We start from the raw sequence: 13,461 nt of genomic DNA on the forward strand, positions 1-13,461 counted from the left end.
ATGCGTAGCTGTGTTCCTGCCTTTGTCCTGTGTCTTGTCCTCCCCCCACACACACATGATGATTCATGCCACAAAGTCGTCCCTGGGTGCAGATTTCCGTTGGTGGTCCACTGACATTTAACCATTTTCTGGGCGGCCCGTTGGTGACTTCGCTAACACTTTTGTCGCTGAATGCAATCAAATCCTCACAGCAATGCTTCTCCAAACTCCAGTAGAAAGCCTTCCTCCCTGGACAGTACAGACAGTTACTCCAACAAAAGCAGGATAAACTCTTTCTTAATGACCTTGATTTCAGAAGAAACAAGGAATAAGCAGGTGTCCAAATACTTTTGTCCATATATATATATATATATATATATATATATATATATATATATATATATATATATTGGATCTAAATGAATTCTGTATTCTCTAATAATATTATTGCCCATACTAATAGGGCCATAATGTATTGGCAGTGCTCCTTTACAAGGACTAGACAAGCTGTGTGTGTGCATTTGCACATCTGGAATGCATGCATTAGACCAGCTGTCTTTCGTGTCAATAGGCTGCCACGGCCCTGTCCCAAATCGCATGCTTACACTTCTCAGCAGTTCTCATCAAAGTCTACCCTTTGGTGACGTCAACAACCCGTAGCGCTATAGGGCAGGAGACCAGCAGGGCGCATGGGCTTAAACACAGGCGTTAGAGACACCGTCCATTTCTACACCTACTGTCCCACAGCGCGCTCTGAGGGGCCAGTAAGGTGGACATCATGGACATAACGAGATATCTGAAAATGGGCCAGCCGGAGGTACAGTGCTGTTTCAGGTATCTGCAGCGGTGTGTGTATTGTGTGTATGGTGAGCTAGAGAGCCAGCATGCCCGCCAGCCAGCCAGCCAGCCACCTAGCCAGCCACCTAGCCAGCCAGCATGCCAGCCAACCAGCCAGCCAGCCAACAGTTAACGAGCTATTTAGAAAATGTGTGAATTGTAATGAGTAGCTGAAGGTTTTTAGACATTTTGGAGACATTTGAAGAATTGTTATTATTATTATTATTATTAATAATAATAATTGTGAAGCTTTGAAGCTGCTAATTGTAATACTCAATTTCTTAATTTTTTAGGAATTCCCAAAAATAACCATGCTTATAACACACAATTGCAATTTTATTTAAATTGTTATTATTAATAATAATATTGCTGTGCTGTATATTTCCGGTGCAACAATCTACGTATTTATTAAATTAGTGCGTATTTAAAAAAAATAGTAATATTTAACGTAATAATTTACTATTTTAAGTATTTGTCAATTACATTTTAAAAAGTGTATTTAATATTTGTTAAGGTTAAAAATTGAATAAACGTTGAATAAACGGTGAAGTATTGATGAACGTTGCCTCACGTTGGCAGCAATGGCACCGAGCTGCGCGGGAAGACGCGGCGCGAGCTCACTCTGCCGATTCCAACCGACCCCAACGGACGTTTACAGCTAACCTCAATCTCTGAGGTAAAATATCAGTTTCTAAGGTAAAAATGATCCATTTCTGAGAGAATATTGATAAAATACATCAGTTCTGACTGAATATTGATTATTTTAAAGCACTAACTCAATTATCTTTACATTATACTGTGGAAAAATGCTTGAATGGTTGTGACTGAAGGTTTTAGCTAGCTAGCTAGCTACTTGACCTCCTCGCTCATTAGCATGAGGAGCTAGCTAGCAAAGGTTAGTGTTAGTGTGGATAATGTGATTTTAATTATCATGAGGAGACATTAAGTAGCTGAGTGGCATTTATAATGATAATTTTAACATTAATGTTTTAAATGAAGTTGTAAAATCGTTGAGTTTAGGTGAAACAGGTCTCCAGACAAGTGCTGCTGATTTGGACGCTGAGCTGAGAGTGAGGAACAGGCTCATACAGGGTAAAATACTGAATAACAGGACTGTTTTATGTAATTAAGCATGTGATTGTGATTCTAATCATATGACACCCTTTTAGCTCTGGTAATTGTCATTTTTAAGATTCACATTTTGCACCATGAAAGTAGAAAACGTACTTAGCAGTAAAAGGAAAGTGGTGAGACGTTAAAAGCAGTGTTAAAATTAATTTATTTGTGTTCTTATTTTTAAGAAAATGCATTTCTATTACTTAAAAAAACCCTACATCTGACAGGCCTATTCTGCTTTTTACTAAATGTTTTATTGCAGTAATATGATTTTTTAAGGGGTTGAAGATGATGCAAGTCGTTTTGGTTTTCTGTCGATTCATTTGTAAAATAAAATCATGTAGTTTCAGTGTTAATTCAAGGTGCAAAGGTTAATGCTGACATTTTAAAGTTGATTTAACATTCAGTTTAGTTGCTATCTGGGTTTATTCAACTTAAATACATAATGTGAATGAACTGTAATTGAGTTCAACTCATTTTTTTTGCATTGAATAAACACAGTTTAATTGTTTCCTTGTGTTCCTTTTCAGGTTGACCTAACGAACCACTTACCTCATACAGTGTATCTGCCAAATTTCTTCATAGGAATTCCACATAGAAAATCTCTGTAGCAAAGATCTTTTTATAAGGAAACAAGCAAAGGTTTTGTCATTAATTTATATGGATACATTTAGCCAGTGTAAATGATGTATTATGACCCATTAAATGATGCATTATGGTCCGTTTTCCAATGATTCTTGACTGTGAAGTGGAAGTTAAAGTGCACATAAAGCTAAGCTTTCTTTTTTTCCAGGTCACAGATAAAAAGGAAAGGAGAGGGTTAATGTATTTAGTCTGTCCATAAGGAGGCATCAAGGGCTTGCACTATTGTGTTTCAGGGAGGTAAGTGGGAGCGTGTGTCTATCAGAATTGCTCAATGCATTATTGGTTTTCACGAAGTGCCACTGACTGTTTTACTAGGTCTGAAATGTGGGTAAACCACAAACTATGAGAGCAGAGACATACAGTATCATGACAAATGGAGACAGAGAGAGAAGGGTGGAGTAGGGGGTTTGTTTTTTGTTTTTTTACATGTAAGACAAAAAGGAAATGGTGGAAGGGGAAGAGAGAAGAAGGGTTGGCACATCATAGAGATGGAAACACATTGAGGAAGGGTGAATGTTGTTCTTTCCGTTGACATTTGAACTCACCTTTCTTTTCTTAGACATGTAGTGTGGAAAAGTCAGTGCATGACTTAAGATGTTAAGTGTGTTGGTTTACATACAGTATGTGTTTGTGTCAGGATTGGCTAATGGGTTTGGCTTATGGGGCTTAAGCCCAGGATTTCCCCTGGATTTTAAGCCCATTCATCTCTCATTATCCCAACCACTAGTTCAGTCTAATCAGAGAACAGAAAAACATCCCTGAAACAGGTGTCCGGTGTAGCTGAGCTTCAGGCACTTTCTTCTCTTAAAATTCTGTTAATCTCGAGTACTTTAAGAAAGCATGCGTCAAGGGTTTTTTTTTTTTCGTCCTCACCACAAAATGGAAGGTCAGACATTTTTAAATAAACAAAAAAGCTAAACCAAACCCATCCAGGCAGTGCTTCTCTACAAGGACTAGACAAGCTGTGTGTGTGCGTGCATTTGCATATCTGGAACGCATGCATTAGACAAGCTGTCTTATGTGTCTATAGGCTGCCACGGCCCTGTCCCAAATCACATGCTTACACTTCTCAACAGTTCTCCTCAAAGTCTACCCTTTGGTGACACCAACAACCCATAGCGCTATAGGGCAGGAGACCTGCAGGGCGCATGGGCTTAAACACAGGCGTTAGGGACACCGTCCATTTCTGCACCTACTGTCTCACGGCGCGCTCTGAGGGGCCAGTAAGGTGGACATTTACATTTGCATTTAGCAGACGCTTATATCCAGAGTGACTTACAAAAGTGCTTTTGTAAGTCACCAGCCGAGCCATACTTGAAGATCGAAGGGCTTTTGGTGCGGATCGGCTTTTGACCATTGCCATCAAGTACGGAGGGGCTGGTCCTCTCCGTACTCGCCGGCAGCTACAGGAAGCCAGTGAAGAGAGAACGAAGCAAGGGAGTGACATGGCTGAATTTAGGAACGTGACGAGAGACTGAACGAGCACCTGGGCGACTCTCTAGAGAGGAAGGGTGGAATTCTCTGGAAGTTGTACAGGAGAAATCTTCATGACTGGATTACTTTTGCAACATGGCTTGAGAACGATAACTGATCATCCATGACTTCACCAAGGCTTTGAGCCTCTGTAGAAGGAGTGACCAGTGAGTTCTCAAAGGAGATGGCAAGATCGTTTAAGTCCAGCAGTTCCCGGGATGTACAGCAGCTCTGTCTTGCTGGAGTTAAGTTTGACATCACGGACATAACGAGATATCTAAAAAAGGGCCAGCTGGGAAGCGTAGTGCTGTTTCAGGTATCTGCAACAGTGTGTTTATTAAAAATTGGATATCATCACTAAACGTTGAATAAATGGTCAAGTATGGATGAACGTTGCCTCTGTTTCTAAAGTTGGCAGCAATGGCACTGAGCTGCGTGTGAGGTCGTGTGACCGAGGACGTGGCGCGAGCTCACTCTGCCAATTCTAACTGACCCGAATGGACGTTTACAGCTCACCTTAGCCTCTGAGGTAAAATATCAGTTTATTATGTAAAAATGTCCAATTTCTGATAGAACATTCGGTTCTGAAAAATACATCAGTTCTGACTGGATATGAATTATTTTAAAGCAGTAACTCAATTATCTTTACATTATACTGTGGACAAATGCTTGAATGGTTGTGACTAAATATTTTAGCTAGCTAGCTACTTGACCTCTTTGCTTATTAGCATGAGGAGCTAGCAAAAGTTAGTGTGGATAATGATTTTAATTATCAGATCTCTAGAGCAGTGATGTTTTGGGGCTGTCTGCAGGCAACACGGACTTTCAACTCCCTCCAAAGGTTTTCTATGGGGTTGAGAACTGGAGACTGGCTAGGCCACTCCAGGACCTTGAAATGCTTCTTACGAAGCCACTCCTTTGTTGCCCTGGCAGTGTGCTTGGGATCATTGTCATGCTGAAAGACCCAGCCATGTTTCATCTTCAATGCCCTTGCTGATGGAAGGAGGTTTGCACTCAAAATCTCACAATATATGGCCCCATTCATTCTTTCGTGTACACGGACCAGTCGTCCTAGTCCCTTTGCAGAGAAACAGCCCCAAAGCATGATGTTGCCACCCCCATGCTTCACAGTTGGTATGGTGTTCTTTGGATGCAACTCAGCATTCTGTTTGTACCAAACAGTTCTACTTTGGTTTCATCTGACCATAAGACTTCTCCCAATACTCTTCCAGAACATCCAAATGCTCTCTAGCAAATTTCAGACGCGTCCGGATATGTACTGGCTTAAGCAGGGGAACACGTCTGGCACTGCAAGATCTGAGTCCCTGGCGGCGTAGTGTGTTACTGACGGTAGCCTTTGTAACGTTGGTCCCAGCTTTCTGCAGGTCATTCACTAGGTCCCCCTGTGTGGATCTGGGATTTTTGCTCACCGTTCTTGTGATCATTTTGACCCCACAGGCTGAGATCTTGCGTGGAGCCCCTAATCGAGGGAGATTAGCAGTGGTCTTGTAGGTCTTCCGTTTTCTGATTATTGCTCACACAGTAGATTTCGTCATACTAAGCAGCTTGTCTATTGCAGATTCAGTCTTCCCAGCCTGGTGCAGGTCTACAATTTAGTTTCTGGTGTCCTTTGACAGCTCTTTGGTCTTCACCATAGTGGAGTTTGGAGTGTGACTGTTTGAGGTTGTGGGCAGGTGTCTTTTATACTGTTAACAAGTTCAAACAGGTGCCATTAACACAGGTAATGAGTGGAGGACAGAGAAGCCTCTTAAAGAAGTTGTTACAGGTCTGTGACAAACAGAAATCTTGCTTGTTTGTAGGTGACCACATACTTATTTTCCACCATTATTTGCAAATAAATTCTTTAAAAATCAGACAATGTGATTTTCTGAATTTTCTTTTTTCTCATTTTGTCTCTCATAGTTGAGGTCTACCTATGATGTCAGTTACAGGCCTCTCTCATTTTTTAAGTGGGAGAACTTGCACAATTGGTGACTGACTAAATACTTTTTTTCCCCACTGTACAGTGTATCTGCCAACATTATCATAGAAAGTCTACATGGAAAATCTCTGTAGCTTAGATCTTTTTATAAAGAAACAAGCAAAGGTTTTATTTATTTATATGAATACATTTAAGAATTTCCTTTTCTTAGCCAGTGTAAATGATTAATTATGATCCGTTTTCCAATGACTGTGACTGTGAAGTGGAAGTTAAAGTGCACATGAAGCTAAGCTTTCTTTTTCCCAGGTCACAGATAAAAAGGAAAGGAGAGGGTTAATGTATTTAGTCTGTCCATAAGGAGGCATCAAGGGCTTGCACTAATGTGTTTCAGGGAGGTAAGTGGGAGCGTGTGTCTATCAGAATTGTCAATGCATTATTGTTTTTTACTAAGTGTCCCTGACTGTTTTACGAGGTCTAAAATGTGGCTTAACCCCCAACTATGAGAGCAGAGACATACAGTATCATGACAAATGGAGACAGAGAGGAAATAGTGGAAGGGGAAGAGAGAAGAAAACGTAAAAGAGATGGAAACACATTGAGAAATCCAAGAGGAAGGGTGAGGTCTGGTCTAAACGGATGCTGTTTTTTTTTTTTTTTTTTTTTTTTTTTTTTAGACATGATGACATAGTGTTTGGAATAGTCAGTGAATGACTTTAGATGTTAAGTGTGTTGGTTTACATACAGTATGTGTTTGTGTCAGGAATATGGGTAACTGGTTTGGCTTATGGGGCTTAAGCCCAGGATTTCCACTGATCCTAGCACCACCCCTGTGTTGTGCCTCAATTCAGTTTGGCAGTGATTGCAGCAAGTGGTAGCTCCTTAAGTCAAAAGAGAGAGCCGCAAGCCTGGCATTCGTGGTCTCCAGCACGCATCGTTGCCTGTTTCGATAACCACCAACCTCAGACTGACCGTGCATGCAGTCAGAAAGTTAGCATATGTTCATTCATTCATCTCTCATTATCCCAACCACTAGTTCAATCTAATCAGAGAACAGATAAACAGCCCTGAAACAGGTGTCCGGTGTAGCTGAGCTTTAGGCACCTCCTTCTCTTAAAATTCTGTTAAGCTCGAGTACTTAAAGAAAGCATGCATCAAGGGTTAAAGGCATGTACACACTATCTGCAGTGATGCAGCAACGGGGTGCCTCCTTTGTAACTTGTTTTACATTGTGTTGATGGGGAAATATGCCTTTATGCCTTTTTTTGTGTCCTCACCACAAAATGCAAGGTCAGACATTTTAAAATAAACAAAAAGCTAAACAAAACCCATTCAAATGCTTTAATAAAATGTATATTAATAGAACAAGTCCAAGTTATGTTGTGACATGCGTGTATATATATATATATATATATATATATATATATATATATATATATATATATATATATATATATATATATATATATGTATGTGTATATATATATATGTATGTATGAAACATTTCAAGAACAATGCAGCACTTAGTCACTCAGTTATATAATGGGTATTAAAAAATACCTTACGGCCTCATGGGACTGTTGAAAAGCAGTAGGTGCTTCTTGATGATATTCTGAACCTTTTATCTAACCAACACATCCTTTCATTGGTAAAATGGGCATTCTGCTATGACTTACTTCGAAATCTCCTGGCACTAAAAACAATTTAAATTGAATAACAGCAACATCTGCAGGACAGACTGACTTTGGTTGCTCCATCCGTCAGTCAGTCTGCATTATTGTCAGTATAGAAGCTAAGCTGTAAACTGCTTGTGTTGGTGATACAACAACATATGATCAACTCATATGATCACCCTGGAATGCGTTTCCCATACAATCAGCGGTGGCTAGCATTGAGCTAACAAGGTACGATGTGTCGTTAAACTAACTGATATATGAAGCACATCTGAAGTTTTTCCAAATCGATCCTAGCATGTTCGTCCCACAGTAGTTTGAACCATGTGGGTGTCAGCCACAATTGTCAGGACTGCAGTGTTTCCAGATGTGTTCAATCAGACCTCCGCAGCAGGAAACTCGCACAAAGTTGGGACAAAAATCATGTTTTAATGTATTAATTATTTATACAATAATTAATTCAATGAATCACTTCATGATAGAATAATAATAGACAGCATTAAAATAGAAGAGCAATTTGCCGTTCCAGTGAATTTTCAGGCACCTTCTGCAAAATATAAAATGTAATATTTTAAATGAATATAAAAGTATTTTTAAAAATGTTATTATTAATACCAGGTCCGACACTTCTCGGCAGTGTGCCTGAGTGGCTTAATGTGACGTATGGGCACACATAGGTTACAGCAATGTTATTACCCTACCAAACAGAAATACATTAAGAGGAACATTAAGAGCTACATGTTCAAAGCACTTGACATTGTAATTACTGATGTAATTATTCAGTTTTCAGACATTCACACGTCATGCTTACCACCTGTCTGTCATCGATGACGTAGTCACCAGTAACTAAGCTTCTAACCATGTGTCTACAGCTGCTGATTGGGTCTACTCAACTCACCTGAAGATCCTCGAACAACCCAAGCACCGACTTTATAACCAGACAGCTTAAGCATAGAGAGGAAATGCAACAAAAGGTTGCAATTTGAGATGTTACACAGGATACCAGAGCATCAAAGCTGTGTCGACACATCATGTTGCGAACGGTATATGCACAATAATCACGCAATTCACGTGATGGTAAAGGATTTAGATAACCTGGGCTATTTCCATGGGGTGGAACAGGAGAAACCAAACACCTGTTTTGTTATTTTTATTTGTCATGTTTTACATATTTTGTATCTTTTTTCACACATTGTTTACATTGTATGAGCCATAAATGAACAGACGTGGTGCAATAAGTGGTCTATTTTTATTTTTGGACTCCACTTACCCAGAGGAAGTTCAAAAGTGTGTGAAACAACCCCCAAACTCAGGCGTTTCCTGATATTAGCATTTTAAGAAGCTAATAGGCAAATAAAAATTGTGTTGTGATAAAAGTTTATTTGTATGAATAAGCATCAATGGAAACATGACAATCGGAAGAAAATGGTCATTGTAAGACATCAAACTGGACACTGGATGGCAGCATGAAACCTGCTGGCAAAAGCCTGATTTCTGATGCAACATGTTCAACTGTTCGGTTTGTTGTAGGAGCAATTCAAAGGCCTCTCAGCTCTTATTTCTGCACCAGCGCTCGATTCAAATCCAGAAGTCCTTATCTGACGACATCCGTCCACGTAAAGATCACAGGATGCGAGGGACCTGATGTCCAAGACACAAGATGTAACCTGACCTTGACAACCAAATCTGCTTTTTCTGACTGCTACAACCGCTGCCCCTTTTCACAAATGTGATCAGCCCACGAAGAGCTGTACACAACTGCCTAATCTATGTGGGTGGCAGGGTATTGGCAAGAACTGGTAATCTGATGCTCATCACGATACAAGGGTCACAGTTCCAATATACTATAAGCAATCTGATGCATTCACAATTTTGCCATTAGGAATACTGCCATGGTGCCTTTTCTAGGGCCTAATTTGTCGCCCCCTACAGGCATCTTACTTTTAATCTTACCTTTTCTTCTGACCCTTGCAACTACCAAATTTTCCTTAGCCAGCTCGCGTATTTCAGCAAGTGACCCTCAGCTCGGTGTTGTAGGAAAGTTTATTGACCATACAATAATTTAAAGTTACTGAACTCCTGCAGAGTCATTCCCTGAGTCTTGAATAGGCAAACTGCTAAAAACAAATAGTCGCGTCCCAATCCCCTGGACATACTACACAGTGTGTTCAAAGGATGCTTTTTAGTGTCTCATGGAACCTCTTAATAGTGCCTTGTGATTCTGGGGGAGATAATGATGATGATGATGATGATGATGAAGTAAGCTGCTTAATACCTTGTTCATACATTGCTTCCTGAAAAACACCTAGGTAAAGTCTGAACCTCACAGATTCAACATTGGTTCTGGCCTCAATGTTTCTTGTGTGTCTTTTGTCAATGAAAATGGCACAGGACTCAATTGTGTCTTACTTCATTGGCTGAAGTGACAAATGCGTGCACCTTTACCTTTTTTGTTACCTTTAAGTGAGCTAAAGTGTAGTTACGCAGCTAACAGTAAATAGGCAAAGTTTTTTTAAAACAAAACTAAATAAAATTTCATGTGAAAGTTTCAATGTAAGTAGCTATGGTTTAAAATGCCTTACCTCCATTAGCAAGAGCAGCTTGTCCAGGATTGGTTGAGGCTGAAAATTAAGGCAAAAAAGACGTTGTGGGACAAATGCCTGGCCAAAGGCTTGTGATTGGTTAAACAAATTTAATTTAGGCACCTCCCCTTATTGACCTCCCCTTTTTTCACATTTGTATACCCATCAGGCATAATATTCATACCACCTCCTTGTTTCTACATTCACCGACCATCATATCAGCTCCACTTCTCATATAGGAGCCCTTTGTAGTCCTTCTGTTTCTCTGCATACTTTGTTAGCCTCCCTGTTCTTCAATGGTCAGGAATCCACAGGACCAAGTAAGTGAAGCTGACAAATGGACAGTGAGTGTAGAAACAAGGATGTGGTGTTAATGTTATGGTCGATCGGTGTATGTACATCATGGTTAAAAAAAGTTGTGGAAGTGGGGTGGAATGAATTTATTTATTGTTCATGAAGTTTTGTTTTATTTATTATTTTATGAAGTTTACTGAAAATAAAGTCTGAACCTTGTACAACATTTGTAAGCTGTTTCCTCCATTTTACACACTACACTTTTACACGTCGTGGTTCAGTGTGCTCTGGAGGATTTTATAGCCCATGTCCCCTCCACACTAGTTTGGGACAGCTCGTAGTGTGGCAATCTTGTGTTCATTGGCATTGGAGGAAGCACCGCTACGGTGTCAAATTACTACCATTGTTTCCTTCTGAGAGAGCTTCCTCTGAGAGATACTGATCTTTCAATGCTAGCATCACATCCTGCTGTTAAAATTAAAGAAAAGAATTACGGTACTTTCCTCCACTTGCTAAAAAATAAAAAATCTTGTGCTTTACATGATAAAATGTTTTTCTAAATAATTCTTCTATATTCTTTTATAACCTTTACTGTGTGTGTATGTGTGTGTGTATGTGTGTTAAGGTTCAGACACTGCATATGAAAGTAGAGGATGGTGGCAAGGCTGAGTCCTGATCTTTCCTAGAAGAGGTATTTGTTCCAATGATGCAAGAGAAGCTTGTCTTTTCCTATAATAAAGATGCATTCACAAGCTGCACTAGCAGTCAAGACTGTGTATTTGACAGTTGAGATAAAGGAACGTTTATTTTGTGTTAAGCACCATTTTGTAGGTGTTCTGTAGTCAACTCCTATATTACCTCCCTTTCTTTCACTTCCTTTAATAGAATTTAATAATAAAATTCTTTGGATCTGGCCATGATGATCTTCACCACTCACTTCAACAATCAAGAGCAGACCAGACTAAGGTTTAAATATGATAAGACAAGCTCCCCCTGAATCCTCTCCAACCATGATCTTATTATCCTCGCTTCTTCCATTGTCCAGCGAAGTTGTCAGCCATTTCCTATGAACACTTAGATTCCAGCATAGCTCCCACATGCTCCACTCCTGCAATCAGTGAACGGTCCCACAATCAGGCTCAGTTTCAGTCCCTTGTTTGGAGGTACTGTTCTTTGGGTAAGGGGTGTGTTGGTCTGCACACTGAACCAGGTTTTTGCCTGTTTGCTGGAGGGAATTTGCCCTTTTGACCCAGGATTCTTTCCCATTGTTTTTCTAGCTTACACCCATGACTAACCAACTGCTTGTCACGGTTTTGACACTGTCTGTTTCATGTACTACTCTTTTGGACTGCCCTTAAAAGTGAATGACGTTCAAAGACGTGGTCAATTTCCGTAGTTATCTCTATGAAGATCAATGAAGATTATTTATTGGCATTTATTCTCAGGCAGGAGGGTTTTTTCCCCTAGTAGACTAGAGCTCACCAAAATCACCAGCTCCAGCATCCTGTAGGGGTGTGTGTCCCATTTTCTATGCAGTCATTGGTGTGTTCTGTAATGGGGCGGGCCATATTTGTTTTGGTTTATATACTGCTTGATCTCTTTTCTGGTGTGGGACAGTGCTATGGAAAAAGGACAGCCATGGCGAAGTTCATGAGGTGTTCTTTACTCTTCATATTAGTGTGGAGTTTCTGCGGTGAGTAATAGACTTCCTCTAATGTGAACTTTTCCATTGGTTCCTCCAAATTAAATAATCATTAAAATTCAGGCTGTACGGTAGTAGAGATGCAGTGTGAGGTGGCTTCCTTCAGCCTCAGAGAGCTGGCCCACCCATGTGTTATTCAGGCTCATATATTTTCTATTAGTGCAGGTGGTTTTAATGTTGTGGCTGGTTGATTTTCCTATGAGACAGTGCAGCAAAGTGTGTCCAGGTTCTGGTCATATGGATGTACTGTCTTAAAGAGGGATGTTAGTCCTGTACAGTGGTGGTGATGGGAACTGGATAATGAAGCAAATATGCAGAAATATAGGCCAGTTCCTCCCTAACTGCCCCACCGCTCTCCTCCTGCCCTTAATTAGCTCTTAGTTTAACCCTGGAATGATCACCACATCATACTGCAGTGTAAGCCAAATTACAGGAACGTAGAGGAATCACATACAGGAAACCATGTTGTTCAGCTTAATGTGTATTAATGTGACTTTGTTGGTGGTGTAATTCTAGATGGTGGTGTCAACAACACTGGACCTTCAATCCAAGTCAGACAAGGTAAGTAGATTTTTATAATATTTGTCTATGTGTGTGTGTGTGTATGTCAAACACTTACTCCATGTGTATTGTGTTGTATTGTATTATATCTTACATAATAAGATGTGTGTCATCAGATAGGCCAGTGTGTTTCATTAAGGTGTCACATACACTGCGTAATATCAGAACATTGTTTTTCCAGACTACATCCCGGTCATCTGCCAGAACGGCACCGTCACCCTGGAGCTGAATGAGAGCATGGTGGAGGAGCGCAGGGGCTGTGAGCACGGGCTGTACAATGAGGTGAGCACCTGTGCTCCACTCTGCACTACACCTGTTTAGTGAGGAAGGTGGAGGATGAGGGGTGTTGGGGGTTATTGGGATTATCTGGTCAGTAAACAGGATGGAGTTTATTCTCTACTGCTCTTGATTTGCAGACGGGGCATTTTCTGGGTGAAGCTGATCAGTCAGGACTGAAGAACCTCTCATGTCAGCCTTACAATTACACCAGACAAGTTACCTGGAAGATCAGGTGTGACAACAAGACGGTAAGAAGTGTGTGTGTGTGTGTGTGTGTGTGTGTGTGTGTGGTGGGTGTATGGTGTCTATTACTGGACTGTTTCTGATTACAGTCAGTGCTGGTTCTGGTCTGGTCGGCTCTGCAGTAGCCTGAGTGTGAAA

At 40.4% G+C, this 13,461-nt stretch overlaps 1 long non-coding RNA gene across 5 annotated transcripts; it reads left to right on the forward strand.

The window, feature by feature from the left end:
- Window positions 1-694: 694 nt before the first annotated feature.
- Window positions 695-13,076, forward strand: LOC140556497 (uncharacterized). 5 transcript variants are annotated; one of them, XR_011979732.1, is made up of 6 exons: window positions 695-813; window positions 1,396-6,387; window positions 8,535-10,564; window positions 11,164-11,229; window positions 12,757-12,801; window positions 12,983-13,076. It is a non-coding gene; the product is annotated as an uncharacterized lncRNA (long non-coding RNA). The 5 variants fall into 5 exon arrangements; XR_011979735.1 differs by lacking the exon at window positions 8,535-10,564 and having other exon boundaries at window positions 1,396-4,579; window positions 12,983-13,074; XR_011979731.1 differs by lacking the exons at window positions 11,164-11,229; window positions 12,757-12,801; window positions 12,983-13,076 and having other exon boundaries at window positions 8,535-10,669.
- Window positions 13,077-13,461: the final 385 nt, after the last annotated feature.

The sequence above is a fragment of the Salminus brasiliensis genome, chromosome 5 (assembly GCF_030463535.1).
Source record: "Salminus brasiliensis chromosome 5, fSalBra1.hap2, whole genome shotgun sequence".
Taxonomy (NCBI): domain Eukaryota; kingdom Metazoa; phylum Chordata; class Actinopteri; order Characiformes; family Bryconidae; genus Salminus; species Salminus brasiliensis.